The sequence below is a fragment of the Meles meles genome, chromosome X, assembly GCF_922984935.1.
Source record: "Meles meles chromosome X, mMelMel3.1 paternal haplotype, whole genome shotgun sequence".
In the NCBI taxonomy this organism is placed as follows: domain Eukaryota; kingdom Metazoa; phylum Chordata; class Mammalia; order Carnivora; family Mustelidae; genus Meles; species Meles meles.
The window spans coordinates 119,329,900-119,342,501 of NC_060087.1; positions in this window are offsets into that span (position 1 = coordinate 119,329,900).

Here is a 12,602-nt window from a genome sequence, read left to right on the forward strand (position 1 = left end):
CCTAGAGAGCAAGATCTGAATTCTAGAATTGTAGAATTGGTAGAATTATAGAGTCAGGAAGGACCTCAGAGAAGAATGGTTTAATTAGTCACAATAATAAAACTGACCATCATTTGTTGAGCCTGGGGCCAGAAGCCCCCCAAGTCCCCCAGGCCCACGCCATCCAGTTACTGTGCTCATACTGAGGAATAAAACTGTATCCTACAGTCTCTCCTCTTACTCTTCAGGACAAACCTCAACTGAACCCCTAAGGATGGGATCTGTCTTCACTGGTCTTCCCTCCATCCAGAGAGCCCAGTCATATGTAGCCCAGATGCCCTGAGGTCTGCCAGAGGAAAGAGAGTGCAGTCAGAGGCACAGGTATAACCACTCTTTCATCCCTGAAGGCTTCCTTTCCCAGGTGGGGAGTCAGAAATTTGGACATATTTCTAAAGGTTGGCGTGGGTTTGGGAGAACTCAGGGACCACTCTGCATGGCTCCCTGAGAATTTAGTAGGCTCTCTGAGGCAATTCTCATAAAGAGTCCACACCTTTGATAATAGTTCCAGAAAAATGTTGGAGCCCTGGGCCTCAGAAGAACCAGCCTGCCTGACTCTTAATCCCTCTTGCTATCTTAGACTCTGTCTCATTCTGCCACATCTTTTAGTTGATGTTGTATCTGTGATGGGGAAGAAAGAAAACAAGGCAAATCACAGAGAGGAATTAGAATCCTGCTCTTCTACCCACTGGTGGGGTGGCATCCCTTGATCCAGTCTGGACCTCAGTTTTTTTCATCTGTTAAATTGGGGCTAATGAGGGGCACCTGGGTGGCTGAGTGGATTAAGCCTCTGCCTTTGGCTCAGGTCATGATCTCAGGGTCCTGGGATCGAGTCCCGCATTAGGCTCTCTGCTTGGCGGGGAGACTGCTTCCTCCTCTCTCTTTCTCTCTCTGCCTGCCTCTCTGCCTACTTGTGATCTCTCTCTGTCAAATAAATAAAATCTTTTTTTTTTAAATTGGGGCTAATGATGCAGACTTTGATGGGCACCCTAGGAGGACATGCACCTGAAATGTAAAATCAAGTAGCAGCTTAGTGCATGGCACACAGAAAGTGTCCAAGAAATGTACAGTTGCTATGAAACGTAAGCTAGAGAGTTCTCCAGTGATAGGTAACTGGAATGCTGAACAGTGCCACAAGAGCCCAGATGAATCCTCTTCTCAACGGCAGCTTAGTGGTTTTCTCCTCACACCACACAGCATGTTATTATCCCTTCTAACTTTGATTGTTGAAATCATGACTGAGGCTAACCAATCTGTAACAAGTGTCTCTAGTGGTAATCTTCAGTTTGTCTAACCCAATGTTTTATTATTAAGTATATATTGGACTGAAATAGAATTTCTCAAATTTATTCGGAGTAAACACAGCTTTGCAAATTACCCACTTCGCCCCTTCCAGATGGTAGTTAGAAATGCTGGCCAAATGCAAGCATTTATCGGGTGCATTTATTTAGGTGCCAATTTGAGTTCAAAACCCTGCCCTCTTTACTTGTGTGCAAATAAATGGAAATTGATTTTGAGAATTTGGAAGCAAAATTTTCACACTGGCTGATATGTAAACAATCAATAGCCAAATTCTTCTCAGGGATCACTATCTTTGCTGGCATTTTGGTATATAAGACAAGGTCGATAAGTTTCATTTGCTAGTCCCAAGGTCAATGCTTCCTGCACCAAGACAGTATGCAGTTTGTTTAAGTACTTCCATCTGGAAGATGCAAAACTTGGATATCCTCACTAATATGTAAAAACAGCTCTGAAACCATGACAAAGTACTGGGGTTTGCCATACTCCAGACCAAAAGATTTATCTTAGGACCATTCCAATTTAGTTGTTAGCTAAGCATAGGAATAACTCAAGGAACAATACAAGCCTAAAAGACTGGTTCAGTATCCTGGTGACTAACATCAGATTTCACTTTCTGATGCAGAGGCATCGTATAAAGACATCTCGAGTTGTCAACAATAGGGAATACAAAGCAGATCCACCCTAAGCTGTGAGAGGTACACAGTTACAGCCTCACACACAAAGGCAAGTTGACTCTTCGGATGATGTCAACCCTCACCCAGTGAATAAATGTACAGACACAGCCCCTACTAAATGAATGAACAACTACTATTTATTTATTCAGCAAATATTTCCTAAGTGCCTACTGCGCACACTGAGCTAGAAACTGGTAAAGAATCCTGCTTTCATGGGGATTTCATTGACTAACATAAGCAGTTCGGAAAATGTGAAAGCTTTCCCCTCTAAGTTCCAGTTCAAGGCAAGGGTGCCCACACTTGTCACTTCTATTTAACATGGAATAGTACCACTGGAAGCCTTAGCCAGAACAATTAGACAAGAAGAAAAAATAAAGGCATCCAGAAAGAAAGGTAAGAAGTAAAATGATCTCTGTTTGCAAATGACATGATCATAAATGAAGAACATACTAAATGCTCAACAACAACAACAAAAATCTATTAGAAGGACGCCTGGGTGGCTCAGTTGATTGGGCATCCAACTCTTGATTTGGTTCAGGTCATGACCTTAGGGTCATGAGAACAAGCCCTGCATCAGGCTCCACCTCAATGAGGAATCTGCTTGAGATGCTTTTCTTCTCACTATCCCTCTGCTCCTCCCCTAATTTGTGCACACACATTCTCTCTAAAATAAATAAATCTTTTTTAAAAAATCTATTAGAACTAAGACAAATTCAGTAAAGTTGTGGGATACAAAATGAACATACAAAAATCAGTGGCATTTCTACATTCAATAAACTATCTAAGAAGGAATCTAACAATCCCATTCATAATAATAACAAAAGGAGTAAAACACTGAGAAATAATCTTAACCAAGGGGATGGAAGACCTATATATCAAAAATTACAAAACATCAATAAAGAAAATTAAAGAACACATACATAAATGAAAGACAGATCATGTTCATGGATTGGAAGAATACTATTAAAATGTCCATATTTACCAACATGGTCTATAGAGTCAATGCAAACCCTATCAAAATTCCAATGGCATTTTCCACAGAAATTGAAATAAAATCCTAAAATTTATATGAAACCACAAAAGACCCAGAATAACCAAACCAATCTTGAGCAAGAAGAATAAAGCTAGGGGGGCCTGGGTGGCTCAGTCAGTTCAGTGTCTGACTCTTGATCTCAGGGTTGTGAGTTCAAGCCCCATGTTGGGCTCCAGCATGAAGCCTACTTAAAAAAAGTAAGTGATTTTGGGAAAACTGGATATCTGCTTGCAGAATAATGAAACTGGACTCATATCTCATATCATATGCAAAAGTCACTTATAAAGAACTAATGACTAAAATATAAGACTACAAGAAGAAAACAAAGAAGAAGCTTCTTCACATTGATCCAGGCAATGACTGATTTAGATATGACTTCAATATAGAAACAACAAAAGCAAAAAATAGATAACTGGGACTGTATCAGACTAAATGGCTGCTGCATGGCAAGAGAAACATTCAGGGGCACCTGGGTGGCTCAGTGGGTTAATGCCTCTGCCTTCAGCTCAGGTCATGATCCCTGCTCAGCAGGGAGCCTCCTTCCCTTCCTCTCTCTCTGCCTACCTCTCACCTACTTGTGATCTCTGTCAAATAAATAAATAAAATCTAAAAAAAGAAAGAGAAAATTCAGCGGAGCCAAGAGACGACCTACAGAATGGGAGAAAATACTTGAAAACCATACATCAAGCAGAAAGGGGGTTAATATTCAAAATATGTAAGTAGCTCATACAATTCAACAGCAAAAGCACTAACAAAAATGTCCAAATAACCTAATTTAAAAATGGGCAAGGAACTTGAATACACATTTTTCAAAAGAAGACACTGAGAAGGGCACCAGGTATATAAGAAGCTGCTCAACAGGATTCATCATCAGGGAAATGTGAATGGAGAAATCACCTCACACCTGCTACGCTCTCATCAAAAAGGCAAAAGGTACCAAGTATTGGTGAAGATGGGGAGAAAAGGGAAGCTTGGTGCACTGCTGGTGACAATCTAACTGGGTACAGCCATTAGAAAACAGTACAGACATACCTTGTTTTATTACATTTCACGTTATTGCACTTCACATATACTGTGTTCTTTACAAATTGAAGGTTTGTGGCAACCCTGTGTCGAGCAAGTATATTGGTGCAATTTCTTTAATAGCATTTGCTTGCTTCATGTCTCTGTGTCACATTTTGGTAATTCTTGCAATATTTCAAGCTTTTTGATTATTATCATATTTGTTATGCTGATCTATGATCAGTGATTATGACTTGCTGAAAGCACAGATGATGTTTTGAATTTTTTAGCAATAAAGTACTTTTTAATTAAAGTATGTAATTGTTTTTTCAGACATACTATTATACAATAGACTACAGTATGGTACAAACATAGCTTTCATATGCACTAGGACAAAAAAACCATTTAACTTGTTTTATTGCAATATTCACTTTATTATACTGGTCTGGAAATGAATATGCAATATAGAGTTTCCTCAAAAAATTAAAAATAAAAATAAATGAAAATTAGAAGTACCATATGATCCAGAAATTCCACTTCTGGATATATATCCAAAGGAATTAAAGTCTATATCTCAGAGAGATATCTGCATTCCATGTTCATTGCTGAATTATGCAAAATAGCCAAGATATGTAAACAACCTAAGTACCCATCAACAAATCAATGGATGAAGAAAATTGATATATATATACAACAGAATATCATTTACCCTGGAGATTCCTTAAGAAATTAAAAATAGAGTTACCCTATGACCCTGCAATTGTACTATTGGATATTTACCCCAAAAATACAGATGTAGTGAAAAGAAGGGCCATCTGTACCCCAGTGTTCATAGCAGCAATGGCCACAATCGCCAAACTATGGAAAGAGCCAAGATGTTATTCAACAGATGAAAGGATAAAGAAGATATGATCCATATATACAATGGAATATTACGCCTCCATCAGAAAGGATGAATACCTAACTTTTGTATCAACATGGACAGGATTGGAGGAGGTTATGCTGAGTGAAATAAGTCAAGCAGAGAAGTCAATTATCATATGGTTTCACTTACTTGTGGAGCATAAGGAATAACACGGAGAACATTGGGAGCTGGAGAGAAGTGAGTTGGGGGAAATCGGAGGGGGAGTTGAACCATGAGAGACTGTGGACTCTGAGAAACAAACTGAGGGTTTTGGAGGGAAGGAGGGTGGGTGGTTGGGTGAGCCTGGTGGTGGGTATTAAGGAGGGCACGTATTGCATGGAGCACTGGGTGTGGTGCATAAACAATGGATCTTGGAACACAGAAGAATAAATGAAACAAGATGGGATTGGGAGGGAGACAAACCATAAATGACTCTTAATCTCACAAAACAAACTGGGGGTTCCTGGGGGGAGGTGGGATTGGGAGAGGGGGAGCGGGCTATGGACATTGGGGAGGGGAGGCGAACCATAAGAGACTATGGACTCTGAAAAACAACCTGAGGGTTTTGAAGGGTCAGGGGTGGGAGGTTGGGGGAACAGGTGGTGGGTGATGGGGAGGGCACGCTTTGCATGGAGCACTGGGTGTTGTGCAAAAAGAATGAATACTGTTACGCTGAAAAAATAAATAAAAAGGGAAAAAAAAAATAAAATTAGAGTAAAAAAAAAATCATTCAACCTTAAAAAAAAAAAAAGAAAAATCTGCCATTTAAGACAACATGAATGAACTTGGAGGACATTAAGCTAAGTGAAATAAGCCAGCCACGTAAAAACAAATATTAAATGATCTCACTTATTTTTTTTAGAGAGGGGGACAGAGTGGGGAGGGGCAGGGAGAGGGAGAAAGAGAATCTCAAGTAGACTCCACACCCAGTGCAGAGCCTGAGATCATGATCCAAGCCAAGACCAAGAGTTGAAGCTTAACCAACTGAGCCACCCCTGCATGATCTCCCTTATATATGGAATCTAAAACAGCCAAACTCACAGAAGCACAGAGTCAAATTGTGGTTGCCAGAGGCTGGTGGTGGGTTTGCTAGGGAGAGATAGTCAACAAGTACATAGTCTCGGTTTTGCAAGAAGAATAAATTATGGAGATCTAATGTGCAGCAATATAAATATAGTCCAAAATACTGTATTGTATACTTGAAATTTGCTAAGAGGGAAGATCTTCAGTATTCTCACCAAAAAAAAGAGGAAAAAAGAAACAGCATGTGAGGTAAATGCATATATTAATTATCTTGATTTTGGCTATTCAAAATGTACATTTGTATCAAAAAATCAAGACTTAAACTTTAAACATAGCTAATTTTTATTTATCAGTTATATGCCAATAACAAAAGGGGAAGGAAATTTAGGTTATTCTAAGTACTTTGAAGTTCTATGTAAATTTTATAAGCTCCTTCTCAATTTTTACAAAAGAATCTTCCAGTATTTTTATTTTATTGCATGAATCTAGCAGTTAATTTGAGGAGAATGAACATCTTAATAATACCAAGTCTTAAAAAATATATCAAGTCTTAACCAGCCATTTTTGTGCTTTTTAATGTGGAGATCTCATGTATGTCTGTTATTTTTTCCCTAAATCATGTAATGCTTTTGAGGCAATTGTGAACAGAATTGTTTGCTCAAATTTTTTCCAACTGTTTGTGTCACTATAAATATATATTATTTTTTGATTGTTTAATTTTTAAAAATATTTTATTATTATCATTTTTTAAATTTGAGGATAGCTGACACATAATGTTACATTAGTTTCAGGTGTACGACTTGGTGATTTGACAAGTTTATACATTAGTCTATGTTCATCACAAGTATAGCTCCCATCTGTTCCACCACATTGCTATTACAGGATCATTGACTGTGGGGCTCCTGAATGACTCAGTTGGTTTAGTGCCAATCTCATGATTTCTGCTCAGGTCATGAGCTCAGGGTCATAAGCTCACACCCCACATCCGGCTCCATGCTCAGCGCAGAGTCTGCTTGAGATTCCCTTTGCCTGTCCCCTTGCTCGTGCACTCTATCTCTTAAATAAAATCTTCTTTTAAAAAATCAGGATCTTGGTGCACTGGGTGGCTCAATGGGTTGAGGCCTCTGCCTTCGGCTCAGGTCGTGATCCCAGGGTCCTGGGATCGAGCCCCACATCGGGCTCTCTGCTCTGCGGGGAGCCTGCTTCCTCCTCTCTCTCTGCCTGCCTCTCTGCCTACTTGTGATCTCTCTCTGTCAAATAAATAAATAAAATCTTTTAAAAAATCAGGATCTTTAAAGAAAATATCATTAACTATACTCCTTACACTCTGCTTTTTATTCCTGTGACTTATTCTATAACTGGAGGCCTGTATCCTCTGGCAACCATCAGTTATCTGTGTTTATAGATTCTGCTTTTTTTTTTTTTTTAAAGATTTTATTTATTTATTTGACAGAGAGAGATCACAAGCAGGCAGAGAGGCAGGCAGAGAGAGAGCGGGAAGCAGGCTCCCAGCCAAGCAGAGAGCCCAACGTGGGGCTCGATCCCAGGACCCCGGGACCATGACCTGAGCCGAAGGCAGAGGTTTTAACCCGCTGACCCATCCAGGCACCCCTAGATTCTGCTTTTTTAATTCATTTTTTAGATTCCATTTATGAGTGGAATCATATGTTATTTGTGTTTCTCAGTCTAACTTATTTCACTTAGCTTAATACTCTCTGGTCAATCCATGTTGTCTAAAATAGCACAATCTCATCCTTTTTAATGGTCATATACTATTTGTGTGTGTGTGTGTGTGTGTGTGTGTGTGTGTGTACATACACACCACATTCCTTTTCCATTCATCTATTGATAGACACTTAGGTGGCTTCCATGTCCTGGCTATTGTAAATAATGCTATAATAACCACAGGGGTGTATATATCTTTTCAAGTTAGTGTTTCATTTTCCTTTGATAAATACCCAATCGTGAAGCTATTAGATTATGGTATTGTATTTCTATTTTTAATTTTTTGAGGATCCTCCATACCATTTTCCACAGTAGCTGTACCAATTCACAGTCCCACCAAGAGTAGACAAGGGTTCCTTTTTCTCCACATATTTGCCAACATTTGTTGTTTCTTTTAACCATTTTAACCATTCTAACAGGCATGAGGTGATATCTCATCATGGTTTTGATTTGCATCTCCCTGATGATGAGTGATGTTGAGCTTCTTTTCATGAGTCTGTTGGCCATCAGGATGTCTTCTTTGGAAAAATGTCTATTTAGGTCCTCAGCTCATTTCTTAAATCAGATTGGGGTTTTTTTTGGTATTGAGTTGTATGAATTCTTTATATATTTCAGATATCAATCTCTTATTGGATATGTCATTTGTAAATGTCTTCTCCCATTCAGTAGATTGTCTTTTTCTTTTCCTGACAGTTTACTTCACTGTGCAAAAGCTTTTTACTTTGATGGAGTCCAATAGTTTATTTTTGCTTTTGTTTCCTTTTTCTCAGGAGACATCAGGAGACAAACGCTGCTATGGCTCATGTCAGAGAAATTACTGCCTGTGCTCTCTTCTAGGATTCCTATTGTTTCAGGTCTCATGCATAGGTCTTTAATCCATTTTGAGTTTATTTTTGTGTATGGTGTTAGAAAGTAATCCAGTTTCATCCTTTCACATGTAGCTGTCCAATTTTCCTAGTACCATTTATTGAAAAGACTGTCTTTTCCCCATTGTATATTCTTGCTTCATCTGTCATCAACTAATTGACCACATAAAGATGGGTTTATTTCTGGGTCTGTATCCTGATCCATTGTTCTATGTGTCTGTTTTTGTGCCAGTACCATACTGTTTTAATTATTATAGCTTTGTAGTATATCTTGAAATCTGGAATTGTGATACCTCCAGTTTTGGACTTATTTCTTGGGACTGCATTGGCTATTCAGGGCCTTCTGTTGTTCCATACAAATTTTACTGTTATTTCTTCTAGTTTTGTGAAAAATGCTATTAGCATTTGGATAGGGATTGCACTGAATCTGTATATTGCTTTAGATATTATGGAAATATTGACAATATTAATTCTTCCAAACCATCAGCATAGACTATCTTTCTTTTTTTTAAAATACTTTTATTTATTTATTTGATGGGCAGAGAGGCAGGCAGAGAGAGAGGAGGAAGCAGGCTCTCCGCTGAGCAGAGAGCCCGATGTGGAGATTGATCCCAAGACCCTGAGACCATGACCTGAGCTGAAGGCAGAGGCTTCAACCCACTGAGCCACCCAGGTGCCCCTAGACTATCTTTCTATTTGCTTTTGTCATCTTCAATATCTTTTATCAGCATTTTATAGTTTTCAGAGTACAGGTCTTTCATCTCTTTGGTTAAGTTTATTCCTATGTATTTTTTTTGGATAATTATAAATGTTATTTTTTAAAATTTCTCTTCCTGTGACTTTGTTTTTAGTGTATAGAAGTGCTACCAATTTCTGAGTATTAATTTTGTATTCTGCCACTTTACTGAATTCACTTATTACTTCTAGTAGTTTTTTGGTGGAGTCTTCAGGATTTTCTATGTACAGTATCATGTTGTGTGCAAACAGTGGCAGTTATCTTCTTTACCAATATGGATACCTCTGATTTTTTTTTTCTTATCTGGTTGCTGGGGCTATGACTTCAAGTACTATATTCAGTAAAAGTGGTAAGAGTGGACATCCTTGTCTTGTTCTTGACCTGAGAGAGAAAGCTCTCAGTTTTCACCACTGAGGATGGTGTTAGCTGTGGGTTTTTCATGTGGCCTTTATTATGCTGAGGTATGTCCCTCCTAACCCTATTTTGTTGAGAGTTTTTACCATGAATGGATGTTATACTTTGTCAAATGCTTTTTCTACATCTTTTGAGATGATCATATGATTTTTTATCCTTTGTTTTGTTGATGTGGTATATAATGTTGATTGATTTGCAAATACTGAACCATCCTTGCATCCTGGGAATAAATCCCACCTGATCATGGTGAATGATCTTTTTAATGTATCATTGTATGCAGCTAGCAAATATATTGTTGAGGATTTTTGCATCTATGTTTATGAGGGATACTGGCTTTTCCCAGAAATATTGCTTATCTCTGTTTCATTTAGTTCTTTTTCTGAGTATTTTTTTCTCATTTTTTATTTTGGAACATACTCTTGCCTCCCCATTTTGCTTGACTTTTTCTGTTTGTTTCTATGAATTAGGTGGAATGGCTACTTCTCCTAAATTGAAGGAGAGGTCTATGGATTAGGCAGAAGGGCTACTCTTAAAGTCGAATGAGTGGTCTTGTGTATGGTGTCCCCTATGCAGACTATGTGTGCTTAGTGACTTGCTGGTTGGCTGGAGCTGCAGCTGTATATGCTAGCACTCTTTTAAACCATAGTTTGTGTCTGTCTCTTTGCTGTTCTCTTGCCATCTTTGTTCAGTAGCTGTTGAGTCAATCCTCAGTTCTTGTTCAGGAGGAACTCTTCTAATAATAAGTGTAATTTGGGTTATGTTCTATGTGGGAGGTGACTTTAGAGGCTTCCTACATCATTATATTGGATTGAAATTTTATCACTATTTTTTTATATTAAGTCACATCACCTTGGTTGATTCACTTAGTAGTTTGACTAATTGTTTTGTAGAGTCCCTATAATTTTCTACATAAACCATCATGTTGTATATGACTAGAGGTGCTTAAGTTTTCTTTTCCAATATTTATGCCTTTGATTTATCTTACTTATTGAACTTCCTCGGATCTCTAGAATAATGTTCAATAGAAGTGGTGAGATGGGGTATCCTTGTCTAATTCTGAGTTTAGGGGAAAGTATTTGTATTTGATCAATAAATATCATGAGACCTGTGGGTTACCATATGGAGGAAGTTTCCTTCCACTTCTAGTCGCTGAGGTTTTGTTTTGTATCATGAACAGGTGTTGGATTTTTGTCAAAATCTTCTTACAGGGGCGCCTGGGTGGCTCAGTGGTTTAAGCCTCTGCCTTCGGCTCAGGTCATGATCTCAGGGTCCTGGGATCGAGCCCCACATCAGGCTCTCTGCTCAGTGGGGAGTCTGTTTCTCCCTCTCTCTCTGCCTGCCTCTCTGCCTACTTGTGACCTCCCTCTCTGTCAAATAAATAAATAAAATATTAAAAAAAATCTTCTTACATCTGTTGGAATAATCATCTTTTTTCCTTTTATTCTTTTTATACATTGCTGGTTTCAACTTAATATTTTGTAAAGGACTTTTGCATCTGTGTACACAAAGTATACTGGTTTCTAGTTCTTTCTCTGCAACATTTTGCAAGACTTTGGTATCAAGATTTTGCTGCTTTGCAGAAAAATGTATAAAATGAACCTCCTTTTCCATTTTCTGAACAAGTTTGTATATGATTAGTGACATTTCTTCCTTAAATATTTTATTCAATTCACCAGTAAAAATTCACCAGCATTATCATCCAGCTGGTTGTTCAACCTCTTAAGTCATCTGAGATCCTTCGTTGTCGACTCTGTCTTACATATAATCAATCACCCACACTGGTCGATTTACCACCTGGATCCATGAGAATTCTAGTCAGGAAAGAGAAACCACTCCAGAAATTTCAAACATGGGGCTTTTAAAGAAGAGAACTGGTTGAATAGGTAAATAAATTGCTGGGAAGCCAAACAGCAATCATAAGGTAACCCAGAGATTAGCTACTACCTACCCACCAAGGATTAAAGAACAGTAAGTGTAGTTAGTGTTATCACAGACCAGAATTTGTAGCCTTCCAGTGGGAGCTAGAATAATGGTGGGAACTACTGGTAGGAGCTGAGATCATGCAGACAAGGGCTATGAGGAAACACAGGAGCACAGCCACTGCTGAACATGGAGTCCAAAGTAGAACAAAAAGAGAGAGAGAGAGAGAGAGATAAATACCTTGGATTTCCCCCTTCAGTGTTTACCATTCGTTCTCTATACTGCTGTCAAATTTCTATTTCTAACATGTACATAATGGCATTACTCTGCTTAGACTCTTTTCATATTTCTCACTGAAATGTGCACAAAATCGAAATTCTTTTGCATGAAATATGTGCTAGCTTTCTGTTGTCAAACAACAAATTACCTCAAACTTAGCACTTTAAAACAACACAAATTTATGATCTCACAGTTTCCAGGCATAGGTTAACTGGGTCCTCTGCTCAGGGTCTCACCACCCTGAAACTGAGGTGTGGGCTAGGGCTACAATTTTCATATAAGGCTTGGGGTTCTTTTTCAAGATCATTCAGGTTGTCAGCAGTATTCACTTCCTTGTATTTGTAGGAATGATGGCCCCATTTTATTGCTAGCTGTTTGCCAGAGACCCATTCTCAGCTGCCAGAGACCTCCTGCAATTCCTTGTCACATACTCCCCATAGGCAGTTTCACAACAATTTTTCTTCCTTCCTGGCAAGCACAGGTTCATGTCTCTGACTTTTTAATCCCTACTTAAACAGTCCATTTGATTGAGTCAGACCCATATGATATAATCTCCCTTTTTGATCGACTCAAACTCAGTGAACTAGTACTCTACACACTGGAGTGATGGCCCATCATATTCATAGGTCCTGCCTCCTACATTCAAGAGGTAAGGGAGTTTGAACAGGAACACCATACCAGTTAACAC